Source organism: Rhinopithecus bieti, unplaced genomic scaffold, assembly GCF_001698545.2.
Source record: "Rhinopithecus bieti isolate Rb0 unplaced genomic scaffold, ASM169854v2 scaffold_35900, whole genome shotgun sequence".
Classification (NCBI taxonomy): domain Eukaryota; kingdom Metazoa; phylum Chordata; class Mammalia; order Primates; family Cercopithecidae; genus Rhinopithecus; species Rhinopithecus bieti.
Genome location: NW_016815631.1, coordinates 722,556 through 747,070, shown reverse-complemented (window position 1 = coordinate 747,070; position 24,515 = coordinate 722,556).

Genomic DNA, 24,515 nt, shown 5'->3' with positions numbered 1-24,515 from the left:
TTATAAATTTTCCTTTTTTGTTTTAGGCCTTTTCTAGGTTAGTTTTAGTAGAAAAATAGATGCTAGTGAAGCAGAGTAAAATATAAATATCAGAACTGTTTTTATATCTCTGGACAAGCATGTGAGGTTGGTTGTATTATCCTCATTTCACTCATGAAAAATCTGAGGTTCGGAGTGTTAACAACTCATCCAAGACATTATACAACTGGGATACAGAGGACTTGCATTTGAATATAGATTTGACTACCATGAGCAACCCTGTCTTTTTCACTACAATATGCTGTCTCACCATTTTACTATAGAGCCACAGAAAACCATTCATTTAATGAAACTGCAATTACAATTGTCAGAGACTGAACTGAATTCAAGAACAAAGCTGCAGTATACCATGTCATATGAACTCTACTGTCCTAACAGAAACTTCTCACCCTTTTGACATGTCACACAGCCAAAAAGCAACGACACTGCGGGACTACAGAAGGCATGACTTTATTTAAAACTGACTAAGGGTAAGAGATAGGTCATATGTTTTTCCTTAATTACTCTTAAATAACAACAAAATAATTGCTAATATTTTGATAATTTTAATGTATTGGCATAAAGTTATTCATGCTATCTGATGTTTTAACATTTTCAAAATGTTTTCTTGTAAAATAATTTCATATTCATAGGAAGGCTGTAAGAATAATACAGAGAACTCCCATAGACCCCTCATTCAGATTCATATGAATATATTCAATATTCTACCTGTATATACTTTATATGTATATATATTTATTATTATTATTTATTTTTTGAGACAGAGTCTCATTCTGTCACCCAGACTGGAGTGCAGTGGTGCAGTCTCTGCTCACTGCAACCTCCACCTCAGGGTTCACGCGATTCTCCTGCCTCAGCCTCCAGAGTAGATGGGATTACAGGTATACACCACCACGCCAGCTAATTTTTTTGTATTTTTCTTTTTTTTTTAAGTAGAGATGGGGTTTCACTACGTTGGCCGGACTGGTTCTGAACTCCTGGCCATGTGCTCCACTAGTCTTGGCCTCCCAAAGTGCTAGGATTACAGGCATGAGCCACTGCACCTGGCCTATTTATTATTTTTACTTCATTTTTTATATATTTAGTTATTTTATGCATACATACAAACATATATTTATTTTGTATATACACACATCATATACACTTATGTATACATGTAAATGATTCAGAAAAAATACACACACATAAGCATGTATACATATGTTTTTTCTAACTCATTTGGGTAAAAGTTGCATCTATCATAATCAATTACTCTGAAATGCTTCAAGATGTATTTCCTAAGAACAGACATTCCATTACATAACCATTATTTGATTATCAAATTTGGGAAACTAAGCATTGATACACTTATATGCTATTATTTAAAATGCAATTCATCCTCAAATTTTATTAATTGTTTCAACAATATTCTTTATAATAATTTTCCACAATCCTGGGTTGAATCACCAATCATGTATAAAATGTGGTTGTCATGTCTCTTAGGTCTTTTTATTTTTATTTACTTATTTCAATAGGTTTTTGGGAAAGAGGTTGTGTTTGGTTACATGAATAGTTCGTTAGTGATGATTTCTGAGATTTTGGTACACCCATCACCTGAGCAGTGTACACTGTTTCTAATGCGTAGTCTTTTATCCCTCACTCCCTTCCACCCTTTCCCCAAATCCCCAAAGTTCATTTTATCATTCTTATGCCTTTCCGTCCTCATAGCTTAGCTCCTACTCCTATGATATTTTTAATGAAGGTACAACAGGTTCTGTAATGAGGACTCCCTTTTCATTTCTGATGTTGGACCCCTCTCTTCTTTCTTGATTGATTTTGCAAACTTTTTATTATCCTGATTCTCCGTGTTGCATTTTGTTTTCCTTTTCACAACTTTCTCCTCTTATTGTTTATTTCTTTCATTCCATTTTCTTTAGGATTAACAAGGAGAGTTTAATCTTTAAACATGTGAGTTTAATTCTCTTACTGCATAAAATGAATGCTTAATTAATTTTCAATCTTTTTTTCTAATTAATGCATAAGAGACTACAAATTTGCCTATAAATATGACGTTTGCTGCATTCCCGAAGTCTGCTGAAGACCTAAAGCCAGTGGAACTCTCATACATTAATAATGGAAAACTAGCATTTTCTATCAAAATTGAATGGATATATTCTTCAAAAATCAGCGCTTTCAATCCTAGGTACATACACAGCAGAAATATATACATATGTGCAAAAATACATGCACAATAATACATATTTCATTTTGGAATTATTTTAATAGTCGTAAATAGAAAACAATCTGTCAATTGTAGAATAGAAAAATGAATGATAAATTCTGCAATAGAATACTACATAAAGTCAGAATAAATTAATGCTAAATACGACAATGTAAGTAAATTATATAAATGTTGAATGAAAATGTAGACAAAAGGATATATAATACCAATCAATACAAAATTCAAAAACATACAAAATTAATCTCTAATATTATTTAAAAATCACTATCTTTGCCTCATGTGCCACGGTAATCATTATCATGTCTTCTATTTCTTTATTTTTTTAAAAAATTGTAGATACAGGGGGTACATATGCAGGTTTGTTACATGGGTATATTGGGTAACGCTGGGGTTTGAGCTTCTAGTGAACCCATCACTCAAACAGTGAGCATAGTACCCAATAAGTAGTTTTTCAACGCTTCCCCTTCTTCCTGCCTCCCCCTCTTTTGGAGCCCCGAGTGTCTATTGCTTCCATCTTTATGTCCATATGTACCCATTGTTTAGCTTCCACTTATAAGTGAGAGAATGCAGTATTGGATTTTATGTTCCTGCTCTTAATTCACTTAGGATAATGGCCTCTAGCTTCATCCATGTTACTGTAAAGGTCATGATTTCATTCTTTTTTATGGTGGTATGTATTCCATGGTATATGAGTACCACATTAAAAAGAAATCCAATCCACCATTGATGGACACAGGTTGATTCCATGGCTTTGCTATGGAATAGTGAATAGTGATGTAATAATCATACAAGTGCGGGTGTCTTTTGATACACAGTTTCTTTTCTTTTTGGTAGATACCCAGCAGTGACATTACTGAGTCAAATGGTGGTTCTATTTTTAGTTCTTTGAGAAATCTTCCTACTGTTTTCCATAGGGGTTGAACAAATTTACATTCCCACCAATGGTGGATAAGTATTCCCTTTACATTCTCACCAACATGTGTTATTTTTTGACTTTTTAATAATAGCCACTGTGATTGGTATGAGTTGGTGTCTCATTGCAGCTTTAATTTACATTTCTCTGATGATTAGTGATGGTGAGCATTTTTTCATATTGTTTTGACTGCTTGTATATCTTCTTTTGAGAAGTGTCTCTTCGTGTACTAGGCTCACTTTTAATGGGTTTTTTTTTTTTTTTTTTTCTCATTGATTTAAGTTTCTTATGGATTCTGGATATTAGTCTTTTGGTTGGAGTCATAGTTTGCAAATATTTTCTCCCATTCTGTAGGTTGCCTGTTTACTCTTTAATTTCTTTTAAACAAGAAACTTATTTAAATAACAAGATGGTTGACTTGAAGATAAAACTAAGATTTGTTTAGTTTAATTCATCCTTATTTAAAGATTAATTACATGTTCAAAAAAGTTCATAATTCATTTTGATAAATGCTTTTGTGCATTCATGTAATATTTAAGTTAAAATGTAAATTAATGAACTCTTGGTTACCTAGAAAATAACAGAGTAGGACTGCTAAGGCCTTTTAAATAAAATTTGATGCTTCTCTACATATTTATTAAATTCTGAAAAGCATTATTTTTTCATCATTTCATAAACAAATGTGACAATTGGGTAGGATTTTATTTTCACCATTATGTTTTAATTTTAATGAGTACCTGGAAAAGTATTTTTCTGGAGCTTTAGGTGGGCTAATTAAAAAATAAATTTACCCACATTCGGAATTTACTACATTATATATTAATATGTCATTTATTTTCTTTCCACTTTTAGCTCACCCATCTTCAACATTCATAGGCTTTCACGCTAAACATACAAAATGTAACTCTACATAGCCTCTTTCAAAGAAGGTCTGACAGGCAGTGTTCACATAATTATACTTCCTTGTTTAGGAGGGGAAGACAATCCCATCATCCCCTTTCCTATACTTTGACTCTCCTCGTCACTACAGGATTTTCTTACCAATCTGTTCAGCTCCACTCCAAATTAGCAATACCTGTAGATTTAAAAGTTGGCCCCCAATTTTTCATGACCACAAATTGCTTCTTTCTCAGACACTTTAAAGGTATGACTCGGTAATAACCATCCCCAGATCAGGAGTCACCAAGGACAACCTGAAGAATTTTCTCTGGGAAGGAGCAGAGCCTATCTATCAGGTGTGTGCTGAGGCCGGCACCAGGGCCTTGTGCGTGCAGAGAAACCAGAGCGTTGAGGTTAAGAATGAGTGTAGGACCCATGGCCATAATGAAATGTCTTGGTACTTCATTTTTCATCCAAAAATAAAATGAATATCCAATTCTTGCTGGGTCACTGTAACTGTTCTATCTGATTGAGTAAAAGCTATTTCCCAAAGTTAAAAAAAGTGAACATTTCAAACACTGGTTTTGTACATCATTTCCTTCCTTAAATCTTTTTTGCTGTAGACTCTGAACAAAATGAATATATGTTGGAGATGTGGAGTCTTTGGCTCAGCCTATATAAGGAAGCCTTATTTTTCTTGTTGAGAGACTTACATACACTACCAAATTCCATTTAAAAATAAATCCTTGGGCTGGGTGCGGTGGCTCACGCCTGTAATCCCAGCACTTTGGGAGGCCAAGGCGGGCGGATCATGAGGTTGAGAGTTTGAGATAACCCTGGATAACGTGGTGAAACCCCGTCTCTACTAAGAATACAAAAATTAGCCAAGCATGGTGGCGTGTGCCTGTAGTCCCAGCGATAATCGGGAGGCGGAAGCAGGAGAATCTCTTGAACCCAGAAGGCGGAGGTTGCAGTGAGCCGAGATCGCGCCACTGCACTCCAGTCTCGGCGACAGAGCAAGACTCCATCTTGGAAAAAAAATAATAATAATAATAAAGAAAAAATCTTTTTAATAATACCAAAAATCTCTCTTTAAAAAAAGGACACTTTGAGGCCAGGCACGGTGGCTCATGCCTGTAATCCCAGTACTTTGGGAGGCCAAGGTGAGTGGATCCCCTGAAGTCAGGAGTTTGAAATCAGCCTGGCCAACATGGCGAAACCCCGTCTCTACTAAAAATACAAAAATAATTAGCCGGGCTTGGTGGCTGGTGCCTATAGTCACAGCAACTTGGGGAGGCTGAGGCAGGAGAATCACTTGAACCCGAGAGGCGGAGGTTGCAGTGAGCGGAGAACGCACCATTGCACTCCAGCCTGGGCGAGCAGAGTGAAACTCTGTCTCAAAAAAAAAAAAAAAAAAAACCAAAAAAAAAAAAACAAAAAAACACTTCACCACTTTAAGGCAGACACATTTTTGGTTTTAAGTGAGGTGAACCAAAGGTGAGTTCTAAGATAATTACAACAGCTCTCCCTCACCAGGACCTCTATCTACAGAGCAAAGTGCCTTCCACCCCGCCCTGTCTGACCATATCAACAACTGAGAATATTTAGTGCATATATCTATATATTAGATATATAATACTTCGCACACATTAGTGCAATGCATGAATATTAAAAACGTTAAACTGCACTGAAGCCCCGAGTTAAGCCATTAGTCGCACAATATAAAGCTTAACGTCAGCACCATATGGTGTTAGACCATCCCCTGTGTGCTTTGGAAGCCTGCTTCAGTTCCTGAATTTCAAGAAAAAAAAGTGCACACACAATAAAAACACCTAGGAAAGTGATTTAGGTCTAATAAAAAATAAATGAAATAAAATGAAGTCTCTGGTCTTTCAGAGCTGCAGTGGCAGGATCTGACCTTGGGCATGGGTGACAGAGAAAGGTCAGGGCGGCAGCCACATGAAACAACTGCTCCTGCAACAGCCAAAAGTGGCAACTCAGGCCAGAGAGGGAATCTGCCAGTACTTCATCTGTCTTAAAGAGAACAGCAAAGAGTAAGGAATTAGCTGGATAATTTCATGATTGAGAATAATTAATGGAATTTAGACAAACCCACCCTTATTTTTGACTTTTAAAAAAATTGTGAGTTGTTTTTTCTGAACGATTAAGAGAAAAATTCACATAGTTGTGGAGCCAAGTGGGAACTTAGAGATTTTTGCCAGTCCACGTGTTACGTATCGAATTGTGTCAAATTCATCTGTTGAAGTCCTAAACCCTAGTATTGGGTTGGTGCAAAAGTAATTTGTGGTTTTTGTCATTGAAAGTAATGGCAAAAACTGCAATTACTTTTGCACCAACCTAAATACCTTATTTGAAAATAGGGTCATTACAGATGTAATTAGTTAAAATGAGGTCTATAAGGCAGGCCTTAATCCGAAAGGACTAGTGTCTTATAAAAAGCGGATATTTGGACAGAGAGACAGACATCCACAGAGGGAAGATAATGTGAAGAGAGCCAGGAAAAGATGGCCATTTGATAGCCAAAGAGAAAGGCCCAGAACAGATTCTTTCCTCATAGCCCTCAGGAAGAGCCAGCCTGCTGACACCTTGACTTACCTTCTATCTTCCAGAAAGGAAGAAAATACGTTTGTGCTGTTTAAGTCACCCTGTTTATGGTTCTTTGTTAAAGTAGCCCTAGTAAATGAAGGCACCATCTTTTTAAAAAAAAAAAAATAGTGGAAGAAACTACTATGGAAATAGAAGGAATGGCCAAGGAGACCTTGTCATTGAGTTTGTATCCAGGAATTTACATCACGTCCTTTCCACAACATGCTGCCTCCTAAACAATCGCTTTGTATGCTACTCAGGCACCATCCAAACTTGCTTTTATTAATGCAGTTGGCACTTCTTATTCACAGGCCCCTGGATTCAACAAACCATGGCTGGAAAGCATTTGGGGAAAAAATGGATGCCTGCATGTGTGCAGAGCATGTGCAGACTTTATTCTTATCATCATTCCCTAAACAATATATAGTATAGCAACTTTTAACATAGTATTTATATTTTAATTAGGTATCATGAGTAATCTAGAGATGATTTAAGTATACAGAGGATGTGTGTGGGTTCTATAAAAATACTATGTTGATTTGTGTCAGGGACTTGAACATCTGTGGATTTGGTACCATTAGGGTTCCTGGAACCAGTCCCCAGGGGATATTGAAGGACAACTATATTTCCCAGCAGAAGACAGTAATAAAGATCGACTACTCTGATGCACTTAATTTCTGAGGATTATAAGGAGGTAATTTACGTCCCAGTGTGTATCTTTTCTTACCTCTCTTCTTTTCACAAACAGATACCCCTTATAGATCATTATTTATTATTCACATTTTGCAAGGGCTTTATCAAGATACTGTTTTCTCTGGTTGAGCAATAAAGAATTGTGTTCATCATGCACTTAGATGCATAGCCAAGATTAAATTTGAATCTAGAGAAATTATAATCATTTGCTTTCATTATCTATTTGAAGGAGCCAAGCTGCACTGCACTCCCATGGAGATAAGAATAGCCATTCCCTTTGCCTACAGGGCACAAACCTGAGAACTTGAACCTGAGGTAGGAGCAGTAATTGAAAGAACAGTGGTAGATGGCAGAAATGGAAACCCGCTTCTATCTCCGACCCACTCAGAGGCCACGCCAAAAGACTTTTCGTGTTAGTACCTTTTGGATGTTTATAGAAAACCCAGAGGCTGCTCATTTTAAAGCTCTTGATGAAAACAAGGCTCACCAGAAGTGATAACCCTGATGAGCACAAATGTCCTTTCAGTTGAAACCTTGCTGATATAGAGTAACCTTTTCTCATAGCAGAAATATCAAGAGAAAAGGTTCACTGAAGAAAAGACTAATGCATCATTGGTATCCAGTAAAGTCTCAATGAGCCTTGTAATCCTCATAATTACTCAATTAGAAATTACCTAGGGGGAAGACATAATTTTGATAATTGAACCAACCTGGCTGTTTGGCCGGTGCATTTTCTTTATAATAAGAATAATCACCTATCTGATAAATATTTGCCATCAGCGTAAGAGAAACCTTGATGAGTACCGAGTGGCAAGGGGCTGGGACATTTATAAAGGGAGCAGTGAGTAATCAGGGGCCAGGGATGGGCATGCTTCACTGAGCAAATTACATTTTCCAGCCAATGCTGGGTCCTATCAAATATCGCTGTGTGAACATGCACATCGTGCACACTGGCCCTCCTGGCAAAGAGCAGGCTGTTTCCTCCAGGATTTATTTATGGCTAAATCAATTGCACCTTAAAGGGATAGTTTTTCAAATGGTTTTGCTCTTGCAGGAGGGATCATGCAGCCGTAGCTATCCTGAAATCAGAGAAGCAAGGTGGTTTAAGGTCTTCCAAATCCAGGTTGTGGATAATTGATTCCTTTCTCGTCTCCCAGCACTGTGTAATGCATATGGCTTTGGGATTTCTAACTCTGGATCCAGTCAGGATCCAGGATGAGGGAGTCACCGGAGCCATTAAAATTATTCTCGCTTCAGGTGACAAAGGTCATCTGTTTCTGATCTTTTTATTATGTGACTTTTAGGGGGTTAATAAAATTGAACCCCATGGTTTCCTTGTTTTTCTTGGTGTTTTTAGAATTTTACTGAGTTCAGGGAGGTCATTTGAGAGACAGAAAGATTGTGTATTCCAGAAAGGTGCTTATAAAACAAAACTCACATTTTTACCTGTGCTAGTTTAACTCACCCTTAGCAGGATAAAAAGCAAGAAAGAGCTTTATGGTGAATTGCACCAAAGCAGCAGCAAGAAGAGGAAAGATGAATCCTGGGAAGGCCCAGGGCAGCCCAGCTTCAAATACAGTTGTGGGCAGCCAGGAAGCCACAGAAGCTGCTGAGCCAGCCTGGTAGGCGGCAGTCAGCAAGGACATGGCTTCCCAAGAGTGAACGTTCTGGGCTGACCAGGAATTTCTTAGTACAGTGCCAGGCTCTGCAAACAGCAGCTGCAGCTGCAGATCAAAGGAGTTTTACATGTGTACAGCAAAAAGCATTGCTGCTCAGGTGTGGGAATCCTTTGCCATCATGTCATTGTCTTCTTTCAGATGAGCATATGCAAAGAACAAGAAAAAATATTTGTGTGATTTTTGTTTTAGTTTTGTGTGTGAAAGTGAAAGTGTATGATGGCTGCAGCTAATGCCTTTTTGAGAAGAATAAAAGTTGTCTGGTCCACAAGATTGAAAAAAAAAAAAAAAAATTGAGGCTGGGCCTGGTGGCTCAGGTCTGTAATCCCAGCAGTTTGGGAGCCTGAGGCGGGCAGATCACTTGAGGTCAGGAGTTTGAGGCTAGCCTGGCCAACATGGCAAAACCCCGTTTCTACTAAAACACACACACACACAAAAAAAAAAATTAGCCAGGCATGGTGGCATGCACATGTAATCCCACTTACTCAAGAGTCTGAGGCAGGAGAATCACTTGAACCTGGGAGGTGGAGGCTGCAGTGAGTTGAAATGGTGCCACTGCACTCCAGCCTGGGTGACGGAGCAAGACTCTATCTCTAAGAAAAAAAAAAAAAAAAAAAAAAAACCTTGGCATAACCTGAATACCTGTGCCCTGTGAGAATTTTCCTGCGCCCTAGCAGACAATGACATTAGTTGGGCACACACATGCCTAAATGCTTACCTGCTTACACACAGCCAAATGCTCTGTAAGGTCAAGAGCAGGAGGAAGACACTCCTGGGGCGTGGCACTGAGGAAGTGGGGCAGGCTTACTCCAGGTGAAAAACCATATTAGGTTTTGAGTCTGACTGATGAGAGGGATTAGACTTGTCAAGCAAAGGCACAGGAAATAAGTGACTCAGGGCACATCTGAATACAGTTGCAACTCAGCCTCCATACCTGGTGTGTTAGGACATGTCCACAAGGAGAATGGTCTCTCTAGTGCAATATGCAATCTCAGCATTGTTACATAGCAGGCCTGAAAGTGGTCCCCATTCATCTCTTAGCTACGATCCAGAATAGATTTCTGTGTGTGTGTGTGGAAGAAAAGTCTTCAGACAAACGTTATGCCATGTTTGCCTCTCCTTTTTGCTACCACATTCTAATGTGCATATCTCTGCGCATAACCCTTGTACTCTGTTATAAAATAAGGTAATTTTCTTTTTTCCCCACTAGAGAATAATAGCCCCTTGTATTCATGTCTCCTTTTTTTTATCTCCATAGGCTCAATGCCTGGAAGAGTACTGGTGCAAAGATTGATTAAATAAAAGACCCATAAATCTATGGTACAAAGGAAACGAGGTCAAATTAGTCCTTTTGAATAAATACCATGTACTCTTCCTGATGTTTCTACTTCTAAGGCCAGGCGAAAAATGCATTGCCAGTATCTCCTACCCTTCTAATAACATGACCAGTAAAATACTAGATATCTGGTCAAATCCTTTCAAGACAACCTTGAAAAGTTAGGAATCACAGAGTGTCTCTAAGAGGAAGTAACCTCTTCTTAAGTGACCACTTTAGATAATCCTTATGTGGTTTCCAGCAATAGAAGGCAACATTCACAGTTAAATACAAGTCTCCAAAATTGACGGGTTGTCTCTGGGTATTGGTTTGCCTGGAAGCAGTTTCACTGTAGTGGTTTGCGTTTCTAATTGTTTAATGGGGAATGTATTGCTTATGTCCAAATAAAAAACAAGAAATACCCATGTTGTGTTGTTGGGTTTAGTAAATACATAATTAGGATTTAAATAGGTATTTCAGATCTGATGACAGCTTTTTCTAGACCGGCATAATTAGAAGGCATGAGGAATTTAGAGTGCTTCCTTTGGACAATACAATAATTTTTGCTGGTTTGCCCTGCTGACCTGACCACATCCAAACCAATAACTTCATATATTCAATAAACAATGATTATTTATGATACCTGCTATGTGAAAAGTATCACAGTAGGTCCTAGGTGTCATGCTGTTCCTACTCGAGCAATGTGTTTCTGAATATCACTGTGCTTTATGTATTCCTAAGGGTACTTGTGATTATATTTGATTGTGGCTTTTGTGCTTACGTTAGATGCTAACCTCATCACAGAGTGGTAATCCACTGTAAGAGCTTTATTTTAGGACTATATTAAAATATCTAAATGGAGATAACTAGTAGACTATCGTACATGTGCATATGATTCTCAGAGGAGAGTTTGGGAAGAAAAGTATAGGTCAGGACATATTATAGTTTGCTTTTATTGTTGTTATTCCTTTTTTCTGTAAATATATGTTAGTATTTATTATATGGATTAAGTACTGAACAAAAACAGTCATGATCTTTGCCCTCGTAGACTTAACATTATAGCAAGAAAGGTAGACATCACACAAATAATGTGAAGTATGGGAAATATTACAATAGGGTGAGTATAAGGGCCCATAAGGAAGTCCCAAGGGAGCCTAATTAGTGCTATGAATAGAGAGTGTTACAGGAGGCCTGGGATATTTGAGGATAATAATATTTTAGCTAAGACCTAGATGAACTTCCTTGGTGAGAAAGACACTGTTTTGTGCTTGACAGCATACCTTTCTACATGATTCTTTCTGCATTTGCTTAAGTGGTAGATGGAGATACCTTGATGCATACTTAGTGTAAGTCAGTCATGGTGACCCACACTCTCTAGGCCACATCATCATTTCCCCAAAGCCAGGGATATGATAGTAAAAAGATTCTGATTGATAAGATAGAAAGAGAAATCTGCTGGTGGGGACAAATATAAAAGAGAAGTGTTTGCCTGTCTGTCCTTCTTGCTTGGGACACCAGTGTGAGGTGTTGTGACAGGCACTGCTCCAGTGGCCAGTGGCCAGGAAGGGTCACATTTCCTGCCATTACTGGAATGCTGGATGCTTTATCTCTAGATAAGGAGCCTGTCAGGTGAACTAATAAAATATATTTGTTCAAAAAGCCACCGTTGTTTTGGTCCTTTCCTATTTGTGCTTGAAAGCATTTATAAAACAGGTAAAAGAAGTGGAGGTAACTAAACAGGGAGAGACAGTTCCAAGCAGACAAGCACAAATGCCAACAGGTGAAAGAGAATGTAGTCTAACCATAGAGGTAAAATCTATATCCAATAGGGGGTCTGGAGAGTATCTGGCTATATGTAAAAATTGAAAATCCTGCCTGCTTCAAAATAATTAATGCATATGAATGGGCAAAAGCTAGAAGCATTCCCCTCGAAAATTGGCAAAAGACAAGAATGCTCTCTCTTCCCACTTCTATTCAACATATTATTGGAAGTCCTGGCCAGAGCAATCAGGTAGGAGAAACAAATAAAGAGCATCCAAATAGGCAATGAGAAAGTCAAACTATCTGTTTGCAGACAACATAATTCTTTATCTAGAAAACCCCATAGTCTCATCCCAAAAGTTCCTTAAGCAGATAAACAGCTTCAGCAAAGTCTCAGGATACAAAATTAATGTAAAAAAAGAAGAATCATTCTTTTTTGTTGTTGTTGTTGTTGTTGTTGTTGTTGTTGAGGCGGAGTCTCGCTCTGTCGCCCAGGCTGGAGTGCAGTGGCCGGATCTCAGCTCACTGCAAGCTCCGCCTCCCGGGTTTACGCCATTCTCCTGCCTCAGCCTCCCGAGTAGCTGGGACTATAGGCGCCCGCCACCTCGCCCGGCTAGTTTTTTGTATTTTAGTAGAGATGGGGTTTCACCGTGTTAGCCAGGATGGTCTCGATCTCCTGACCTCGTGATCCGCCCGCCTCGGCCTCCCAAAGTGCTGGGATTACAGGCTTGAGCCACCGCGCCCGGCCAAGAATCATTCTTATACACTAGTAACAGTCAGGCTGAGAGCCAAATCAAGAATGCAATCCCATTCACAATTGCCACAAAAAGAATAAAATACCTGCGAAGACAGCTAACTATAGGAGTGAAAGGTCTCTGCAATGAGAACTACAAAACAATGCTCAAAGAAATCATAGATGATACAAACAAATGGAAAAACATTTCATGCTCATGGATAGGAAGAATTGACATCATTAAAAAGACCATACTGCCCAAAGTAATTTATAGATTCAATGCTATTCCTATCAAACTACCAAAGACATTCTTCACAAAAACTTAGAAAAATCTATTTTAAAATTCATATGGAACCAAAAAATGGGCCTGAATGGCCAAGGCAATCCTAAGCAAAACGAATAAAGCTGGAGGCATCTTGCTACCCAACTTCAAACTATACTACAGGGCTGCTGTAACCAAAACAGCATGTTACTGGTAGAAAAACACGCACATAGACCAATGGAACAAACTAGAGAGCCCAGAAATAAGATCACACACCTACAACTATCTAATCTTCGAAAAAGCTGACAAAAACAAGTAATGGTGAAAGGACTCCCCATTCAATAAATGGTGCTGGGATAACTGGCTAGTCATATGCAGAAGACTGAAACTGGACCCCTTCCTTATACCATATACAAAAATCAACTTTAGATGAATTAAAGACCCAAATGTAAAACCCAAAACTATAAAAACCATGGAAGACAATTTAGGCAATACCAGTAATTATGGACATAGGAATGAGCAAAAAAATTCATGATGAAGACACTAAAACAATCACAACAAAAGCAAAATTGACAAATGGGATCTTATTAAGCTAAAAGCTTCTGCACAGCAAAAGAAACTATCAACAGGTAAACAGACGATCTATAGAATGGGAGAAAATTTTTGCAATCTATACAGCTGATAAGGGACTAATATCTCACATCTATAAGGAACTTAAATAAATTTAGAAGAAGGAAACAAGCAATCCCATTAAAAAGTAGACAAAGGACATGAACAGACACTTTTAAAAAGAAGACATACATGTGGTGAACAAACATATGAAAACAAGCTCAACATCACTGATCATTAGAGAAATGCAAATCAAAACCACAAGGAAATACCCTATCACACCAGTCATGGCTATTATTGAAAAGTCAAAAAGTAGCAGATACTGGGGGTTGCAGAGAAAAAGAAATGTTTATACACTGTTGGTGGGATTGTAAATTAGTTTAACAATTGTGGAAAGCAGTGTGACAATTCTTCAAAGAGCTAAAAACAGAACTACCATTTGACCCAGCAATCCCATTACTGGGTATATACCCTAAGGAATATAAATCATTCTATCATAGCACTATTCACAATAGTAAAGACATGGAATCAACCTAAATGCCCATCAATGGTAGACTAGATAAAGAAAATGTGGTACATATACACCATGGAATACTATGCAGCCATAAGAAAGAATGAGATAATGTCCTTTGCAGGTGCATGAATGGAACTGAAAGCTATTACCCTTAGCAAAATAATGGAGAAAAAGAAAACCAAATACCACAAGTTCTCACTTATAAGTGATAGCTAAATGATGAGAACACATGATCACATAGGAGACAACAACACACATTGGGGTCTACTGGAGAGTGGGGGGTGGGAAGAGGGAGAGGATTGGGAAAAATAACTAATGGGCACTAGGCTTAATACCTGGGAGACAAAATAATCTGAACAACAAACTCCTTGACACAAGTTTACCTATGCAACAAACCTGAGCATGTACCTGAACTTAAAATTAGAAGTTAAAAAAAATTGATGCTGGATAAATATCCTCTTCTTCTTTCCTTCTTCTTCTTTCTCTCTTTTCTACCTTTTGCCCCACTCATCTTTCTTATCTTCTTCCCTCCTCCTTCTTCTTCTTCCTCTTCTCTCTTTTCTTCTCTCTCCCTCTGTCTCTCTCTTCTTCATCTTTTCTTTCCTCTCCCAATAAAGCTGAGTTCAGAAGAAGGCAAGATAAATCCCAGGACAAAAATGGAATGAACTGAAGACCCAAAATGACAAGCAAAGCTACAGATGCTGTGAGCACATTTGTCTGCATGAGAAACTTAAAAGTTACTGCCACCTGGTGAGGCCAGGAGATAAGGTTTTGGGCTTTTGCAAGGCAGGAAGTTAGAAAATAGACATTTGCACAAAGCTATAAAACTCATAGGGCACATCCTCACTGAGGGATTAGTTAGGAAAATATACCTCCCGACAAAGGAAGATGACACTTGTCTTTCCCAAAGGACTTACAATCAGGTATGAGCTCCTCACACAAATTTAGAGATTAAATCATCCTCTTTGGTGTCATAAAAATCTCAAGACAGGAAAACAAATTTCAAGAGAACCTCAGTTGATATGCTGGGGAGCACTCAGCAAAACCCAAATTCACATGGAGGAACAAGTTTGTGTTCTCTAATCCCACAGACTCACATCAGTTAAACATAAATGCACAATCCAAAGTCATTGAGAACACAAGGAAATGAGCCCTGGTGACTGCCAAGGACTTTAGATACTAGAATATTTGCACAGATAATTTAGAATTTAAAAACTGTATAAAAATAAAAAACGGAGTAAAAAAGGAGATAAAAGAAAAAATACTATAATCAAGAAATTTTGAAAAAGATCAAATAGAAATTTTAGAAATTAAAAGTATAATCATTACAATGAAATACTAATAAATGAATTAAGAAGCCATCCTTCTCAGCCTTGAACGTATATGGCAATCACCTAGGAGTGTGTTAAAATGCAGATTCTGATTCTGCAGGTTTGGTGTGAGGTCCAAAAATTGCCATTTCTAATAAGCTGTCAAGTGAGATCCACAGTCTGAGGCGAAAGGAACTCGAAGGTACATTTCAAAATTTTGTCCCAGGGACACAAAGATAGAAAATATCTCTTTGAATAAGAGAGAATAAGAACAGAAAGAATAGGGTTGAGGCTGTATTTGAAGAGATAATGGCAAAGAATTTTTTGGACTAATGAAAGACATGAGGCTGCAGATTAAGGAAACCACACTCAAGGAAGGAAAAATGAAAGAAAAGAAGTGGAGGGCAGGGGTAGAGAGAGAGAGATTTTCACCTCAGACAATTGCGTTTTCAAGAAAAGGAAGATGATAAAATTGACCAAAGAAGAGAAAAAAAGTTTACCCACAAAAAAAAAACCAATTACATTGATGTTATACTTCTCAACAGTACAAATAAATGTGGAATAATATTAATATTGATAACAATATAGTAAAATCTGGGTTTATTTTCTGTCCCTCTTTGTCTGTCTTAGAAGAAAATATTATTCCACATGCATTTGTACTGTTGAGAAGCTTAAGAAACAAATCAACCTAGATTTGTGTGTCTATCTGAACTATCCTTCAGGAAGAAAGACAAGTCATTTTTCAGACAAGCAAAGACTGAGAGTTTGTGACCAACACAAAGATGGATTAAAGACATAAATCTAAAACCCAAAACTATAAAAACTCTGGAAGACAACCTAGGCAATACCATTCTGGACATAGGAATGGGCAAAATTTCATGAAAAGATGCCAAAAGCAATTGCAACAAAAGCAAAAATTGACAAATGGGATCTAATTAAACTAAAGAGGTGCTGCACAGCAAAAGAAACTATCAATAGAGTAAACAGACAACCTAGGCAAGGGTCTTCTAGTGATTCTCAAAGTGTGGTCCCCAGCAGCAGCACCTCTCGGGAATATGTAAGAAATGCATATCTTCAGGCCCACCCTGCACCAGACACCGTGGCAAGCCCAGCAAGCTGTGCTATGTCAAGCTCTCCAGAGCTTCCAGTGCTGCTCCTGTTGAAGAACTGTAGCTCTACACAAAATATATGAGGCAGAAGACAAATGGTTTCAGAGGGAAGGTCTGAGATGTAAAATGGGATCCTGACTAAATTATTTAGTAAACTTCAGGTTAACTTAAACCAATTTTGACTGAGTAAAAACATAGTAATATCAAACTCAGGGATAAAAATAAGATCGAGGTAAATTATTGAACAACACAAAAAGTAAGATATGATGGGTGTGATTGCAGTTAAAATGTCCCCTTCTTTAAGAAGGAGAGAAATTAGATAAAATATGGCCGGGTGTGGGGGTTCATGCCTGAAATGCCAGCACTTTGTGAGGCCAAGGCATGAGAACTGCTTAAGCTCAGCAGTTTGGGACCTGCCTAGGCAACATAGTGAGGTCTTGTCTCCATTTAAAAAAAAAAAAAGAAAAAAAAACGGATAAAATTTTTCTGACTAATATACTAAGACTTAACATTTTTCAACAATGCAGTCTAAATGTTAGCAGTATTAATGATATCTGTAATGTTTTATTTAATATTTTACGTTATATTTTTCCAAATGCAGTACATGATTTAATCTTCACAACAATTCTGTTAAATGGGTAGCTCAAATATATTCTTTCTTTTAACAGATGAGAAAACTGGAGGATGTTATAACTTGGCCAAAATCATATGACTTGGGTGTGGCAGGGAGAGAATCACAATACCCAAATCTTTTGATGTGATTCTGGCTTTTCCTTTACATTACCTCTTTTATAATTAATGAAACTTTTATGCAAACATTCTCAATTGGGGAATATAAATGACAGAGTTAATCAAGTTCATCTGCTTGGGAATATCAGACTGCATGCTGGCTGGTGAAGGTAAACCTTGGTCCCTGTCCCTGCAAACCACTGCAGAAAATAAACAGGTAATCTCCGTTTCACAGCCATCAGAGGTAATACATGTATATGTCTAAGACTGGCCATTATCAGAGCTGTTGGCCTTATATAGTACTGCAGAATTTTCTGTAACCTTTATCTACAATTTTAAAGCTGAAAGGTCATTTGATTTTAAAATTTAGGAAGGGCCAAAACCCGATGAGTCTTTTACGGGATTTCTTCTTATAATATTTGAAGGAATTTTCCAGTCAAAACAAATGCCAAGATGAATGTCTTGGCCTTCTGTAACCCCCTTCATGTAAAGGTCTTCATGTGCATCACAGACAAGAGCCCGTTAGCTTCCTGACAGCCTTGGGATACAGGTAAGTGCTCTCACATGTGGAAACTGGCTTAAGGAGATTAACATGTTGTGAATGCTGGTCCATCTTGAATTCAAATCAGGAGCTCAGTGTCTTTTCCTTGGAACATAGATTTTTATTTTTATAGGGCTTTATAATTACATATTTTAGAGTGCTCAGTATAGTTTGAAGTGACTCAAATATGGAAACATTCATTACATCTTTTGGGAGATGATTTTGATCTTGTGGAGGGCTTTTTCTGTCTAACTGGTTTTTATATATTTTGACACAGTAAATCTCATTCCATCTAAAAGAGTTATTTTTCCCCCTATGGGAAGGGACTTGACTTTCTTTTTAATCTCTGCCTAGTTTAATAACTTTTCGAGACATAAATGTATTCTGTTTTCTCAGCAAACACTGCAGAACACCTACTATGTGCTAATTTCTATGGGTACATTGGGGTACACAGAGATCAGTAGACAGTTTTTCTGTACTGGAAAATAGGCGTGACATTAAATTAGTGCATTGGTTGCAAATTAAAGTGTTTGGAGGTAAGTAACTTGGGCTCAAAGTAGACCACAAAAAGACTTTTTCCAATAGAGAGGGTCTAATACCATAAATTCCTTTATGCTTTTGCCATAGGAGAAGGGAGAGTTTATTTCATTGTTCTGGACCTTGCAAATGTAGATTAGAGCAACAAAAATAAAATGACTCCAAGGCTGTTGGAGAATGGAGTAAAGACAAGACCCCAAGATGCCAAACAACTTGAGTTGTCAGGAAGGTCTGTCACTGCTGGGTAAAGAAGGGAAAAACAGAAAGAAAAACCTTTGAAAGAAGAGCTGGATTAACATCTTTATGGTTCAATCATAAACACTGACACACTGTTTGCCTAAGTCTGCAAGATGTGTGTACAACAGAGTTGGTGGAGCCAAACATTTGTTTATTCATTAAATATTTATTGTGGGCCTACTCTGTCTCATGAAGCTTATCTTTCCCTGAAAGGGTATAGGAAATAAATAATTATAAGACAAGATTAACTCAGATAGTAATCATAGATGCAAAGGAAACAAAATAAACTGATGTGATAGAGATTCGAGGAGTTTTATTTTAGATTAAACAAGAGGCATCTTTAGCTGAGACCTACATAATAAGGAGCCAGACATACAAGGTCCCAGGGAAGCAGTATTCCAGACAAAGGCAACAGTCTGTGGAAAGACCCTAAGCTGAGAGCTGACTTGATATCTTCAAGGAATAGGTAGAAGTATCACTGAAGTGGTGGGGATCAGGGTGAGTGATGGGGGAAGTGATAAGAGATGGGGTTCCCTGATAATATACAAGCAAATAGGTTATAGTGAGGAGCTTGGATAATATTCTAAGTCTAGTGGAAAGTCATTGAAGTGTTTCAAGCAAGGGAATGACAGGGGTTTTAAGTGATGTGATTTGTTACAGAATATATAATTTTGAAAGTCATATACAGGAGAACTGATTGTAAGGAGGCAAACATAGAAGACAAGCAGAGAGACAATTAGGTGGCTGATGCAATATTTTAGGCAAGGGCTCATGGCATCTTGCATCTATGTTGTAGCAATGGTAATGGATGGAAGTGGGCATATTTGGGTAGTGCCACTGACAGCTTGCTTATATCATATGCTGTGGTCTGAATGTGACCCCCAAGTTTGTGTGTTGAAACCTTAATACCCAATGTAAAAATGTGGAAAGGGGGGACCTTTTGGGAAGTGTTTAAGTCATGAGGGCTCTGCCCTCATGAATGAATTAATGCCACTTTGAAAAGGGCCTATAGGAGTGAGTTTGCTCTCTCTAGCCTTTCCTCCTTCCACTATGAGAGAACACAATAGGAAATATCACAGCAGATAGTGGGACCTTGATTTTGGACTTTCCAACCTCCAGAACTGTGAGAATAAATTCCTCTTCTTTATAAATTGCCCACTCTGCCGTATTTTACTATAGGAGCATAAATGAACTAAGACACTGTTTCTTTGTTTATATTAGAAAAGGGAACAACTTATTCAAGTAAAAATACATTTTGGCAACTATTCTACAAAAGAACCACTTTTGGACTTTCTTGGATCCAAGTTAACTTTTTAATAGTCCAGATGGTCATGAGCCCTGGCTGCAACACAATCATGCCCAGTCACTCATTTCATGGCACCAGAGATGTTTACCCTAAATGCACTCTAGACCTCCAGTGAGGCAGTCATGCCAGACTTAGAGTTGTATGGGTTAGAGGGTGTGTGGGAATCAAACTTCCCCAAATTCTGTTGGGATTGGGCATACTTGCCTGTACACACGTGCTTCAGTGAATTAATGTGTGTGTTCTCTTTTATGTGTGTGTACATGATGCTGTGTACCAATGTGAGATTATGGAGTAAAAAACTTTGCTTTGCTGCTGTATGATGTGGCCAGCAGACCACAAAGAAGTATGCACTTCCTCAGAAGCATGAGCTTATTCAGAGAAGGAATGGCTGCCCTGAGGAAATACTTATTGGGCTGAAATCTGAAGAATAAATAGGGTTTAGGTACATGTAAAGGGTTCAAATGTGGCCCCCAAGAAGATAAGTCTAAGTTCTAACTTTATGCAGGAAAAGAGTCTTTGCAGATATACTTAAGTTAGGGATTTTGTGGAGATCACTCTAGATTAACACGGTGAGCCTTAAGCCCAATGAGAATTGACCTTATAAGAATAGGAAATGTCATAGAAAAGATGAACACAGGCACAAGAGGAGAGAAGCCATGTAGAGATGAATGCAAAGATGACTTATGCAGCTACAAGTCAAGAAACGCCAAGCAGCCATCAGGAGCTGGACAAGGCAAAGGACAGATTCTCCACTCAAGCCATCAGGAGGGCATGGCTCTGCCATCACCTTGAGTTCAAATTTCTGACCTCCAGAACCTGAGATTAAAAGTCTACTTTATGAAACCACCATGTTTGTTGCAATTTGTTATGATATCCCTAGGAAACTAATGGAGTGGGTGAGGGGGTTTGGGGATATGATAAGTGATTTCTAGGCAAAGGGGGAGAATATAAACATAGGTTCTATGGTAGGATTGAGCTTGCTGTTGTTAGAAACAGAAAGGTGTCTGCTGGAACACGTGAAGATGAAACCATAGTTGTCGACAGGAGTGGAGAACTCTTGCCCCTGAAAGTCTTGGTAAGGACTGTGGTCTTTAATCCAGGAACACCAGGTACCATTGAAATATTTTAAGTGGGGAATGGAAAGATTCTATTTGCCTTTTAGCACATCACTTTGGCTCTATTATGGAGTATGTATTGGAGCTAGACAAGAATGGCTACAATAAGACTGGTTGAAAGGCTATTGACTGCTGTAGTCCAAAGTGGCATCAAAGGTAGAAACACTGGACAGATCCAAGAGATATTTGGAAGAAAAATCTATAGAGCTTGGCTACAGTAAGGATATGGAGGGTAAAGGCGATGGGATCAAAGGATCAAAAATGCTGTTTTGGTGGATGCTGGGAGTTGCTGTGACAGTTAAACTCCAAGACTTCTTGAAGAAGGTGGAGAGTTCAAATAAACATTTGGGGGTTGTGTTCTTTAAGACATCCAAGCAGGGACAGGAGGCAGGCTGTTCAATATGTGCAACTGGAGATCAGAGGGGAGATCTGAGGTCTAGGCATAATTTATATATAAGTGGTCACAGAAGCCCATGTGGATGATATTACTCAGAAAATAATTTTAAAAAGAGGAAAGACCTATGACAAAGTTTTGAAGAATTGTGGGCTGGGTGAAGAAAGACTCTCCAGAGTCTTCTCAGAGGCATTAGAAAACTAGAGAGTGTGGATTAAGGAAACTTAGAGAATAGAGAATTCCAGGAAAAGGGGAATGTTCAAAATAGTGGAAATACTGAGAAGTTGGATGAGAAGAAAATAGAAAGTGAGCTCTTAGTAGCATCTCCATGTCTCTGGTGGCCCTAGTGAGAGGTGTTTGAGTAGAGTCACATGGAGAGTGAGGGGAGATAGGATGCATAAGGACCTGTCTACATCTGTGGTTGTTAAGAGAGTTGATAGATTTTAGTTTAAAGAGTTTATTAGTTATAACATAAAACCAATGAGTGGTAACTTTAAGGAAATGATGTGAGTGATAACAGAGATTTCAAGGCCCCTCATATGCCCCCCCACACTTTTCTTACTGCCATACCCCCCAAACATAAAACAACAAGCTTTTCATCATTCCAGTGACTAATACCAAAATTATGCTTGCAAGGATGCCATTCTTCAGATTCACATTGAGAATCAATTGCCCAGAGGAGGGATAACCTCAATTACATTGTTAGATTCGTTTCTGCTTTAAATTTCTTGATTCCATGATTGACGCATTGGTTAAGAAAATGTCTGAGAATGGATTTGATAGCAGGGATTGGAAGAGAAGAAAAAAAGTGTTAAGTCCCTCCAGCAGGAAGGAAAGACGCTGAGAGCAGAGAGTTATACAAAATGAGATTCTGTGGTTATCTCTGGATCCACCTGCCATGGGACCTATTCAAGTGAGGACACCTCAAATATTAGCATCCTAGAGTGTGGAGGCTCTGGATATGCCACTAGATTAGGCTGTTCCAGGAAGGGGAGGGGCACTCACTTCATGCTGGATATTGTATATATATGTATACATGTAGTATCATTAAATTCTCACCATGATTTTAGGATACCAATATTAATACTCTCATATTACAAAAGAGTGAATTGGGAGTTTTAAAAAATCACATAGTATCCACTCATTGTGAGTCTTGGCACTGCATTTCTTAAATTCCAGATTGTTACTCCCACCGTTTAGTTATACCTACTGATGAAAACTTGCTAGAATTACTTTTCTCTGGGCACAATATGTACTCAGTTCTTCTAAGACAGGGATAACAAAGTAGAAGTATCCAGATTTGTCCAAGAGGGTCAATTAGGAATAGATTCCTATCACCTCCGGCAGAAGGGTCAGCAAATCCCAGAGTAGCCTGCGTGCCAAGCCAATTTCTTTCCATGAACCACAAATAAAGAGTGGAATTGAATTTTGGGGGTTGTGTGGGTCTCCCACGGTTCTGCACCCCACCCTTCCATCCCTGGTTCATGTTTTATAGTGCAATTTCTGGCAAAATTGCCGGTGGCAGAGAAGTCCGAGTGGGAACCAGAGTTAAACAGTCCATGCCATAGTTCTTGGACTTTCAAAGTTCTACCTCCAAATGAATGGATGCCATTGTTCCCTTTTCTTGAGGAAGGGGAGAATGAGCTGCTTTTTTCCACGCTCCTCCTGCCATTCTTGAGGGTTTTTGTTGTTATTACTCCCATCTTGCTTGCATTTGAGCATGTGGATATAATACGGCTTTGTCAATAAAACATTTAGACAGAGAGTGGAGGATGCTGAGTTTCTTTCTTGGCTCCTTCCCAGGCATTGAAATACGTGGATAGGAGATAATTTATCTCACTCTTACTGATTAGAATATCAAGGTAAGGAGAGATTTAGTGATGGAATCATATTGACAAAATTGTCAGTGACTTGCTCAGGGACTCAGTCAGATCATTTCCCCTTTTGGTGGTGAAATTTTTTTTTTTGGATGCTGATTGTTTTAAAAAAGGTAAGCACATTTATTGCAGAGGTGAGATGGAAAATAAGTGTGAGCAATGGTGATGGGAATAGTAAATAATGTTACCATTAATGTTTTACTATTAAGTCAGTCTTCTTTTATGGCTTGTCTTTAAAATAGATAAAAACTTCAGCTTTTAATAAAATGATACATTTTTGGAGGCAGTTTCGGGTGGGCATCTCAGCTCTGTATCTTTCACCCTTTCTCACTGGGTGAGATGAACTTTTCTAAGCCTCTTCCCTTACCGGTCAATAATAGGAGTTAGCCCATGTGCATTCCAACGATAACCATATATACTAGGGATCTGAATGTGATTATATAACTTTGTATACTACATCTGGATCCCTTAAATCTGGTTTGTATTTAGTTTGAACAAGAATCTCTTTACATATTTTGCATCTTACGAAGCCTTCTGATTCTTGCAGGTTTTTATACTGCTTTAGAAAAGATTTCAGAGCTGAGACACAGGTTGTTAATCCAAGCATTCCTTTGAGATATTGTGGATTCAGATCCAGACCACCATAATAAAGCTTATATGACAATAAAGCAAATCACACAAAGCTTTTGGTTTCCCAGTGCATATAAAAGTTATGTTTACACTATACTGTAGTATATTAAGTGTGTAATAACATTAGGTGTAAAAAATATATGTACCTTAATTGAAAAATGCTTTATTGCTAAAAATTGCTAATGATCATCTGAGCCTTCATAGAGTCATAATTATTTTGCTGGTGGAGGGCCTTGCCTCAATTTTGATGGCTGCTGACTGATCTCATTGGTTGATGAAAGTTAGGGTGATTGTGGCAATTTCTTAAGACAACAGTGAATTTTGACACATTAATTGGCTCTTCCTATCATAGAAGATTTCTCTGTAGCATGCGATGCTGTTTAATAGCATTTTACCCACAGTAGAACTTCTTTCAAAAGTGCAGTCAATCCTTTCAAACCCTGTTGCTGCTTTATTAACTAAGTTTGTGGAATATTCTAAATCCTTTGATGTCATTACTACAACGTTC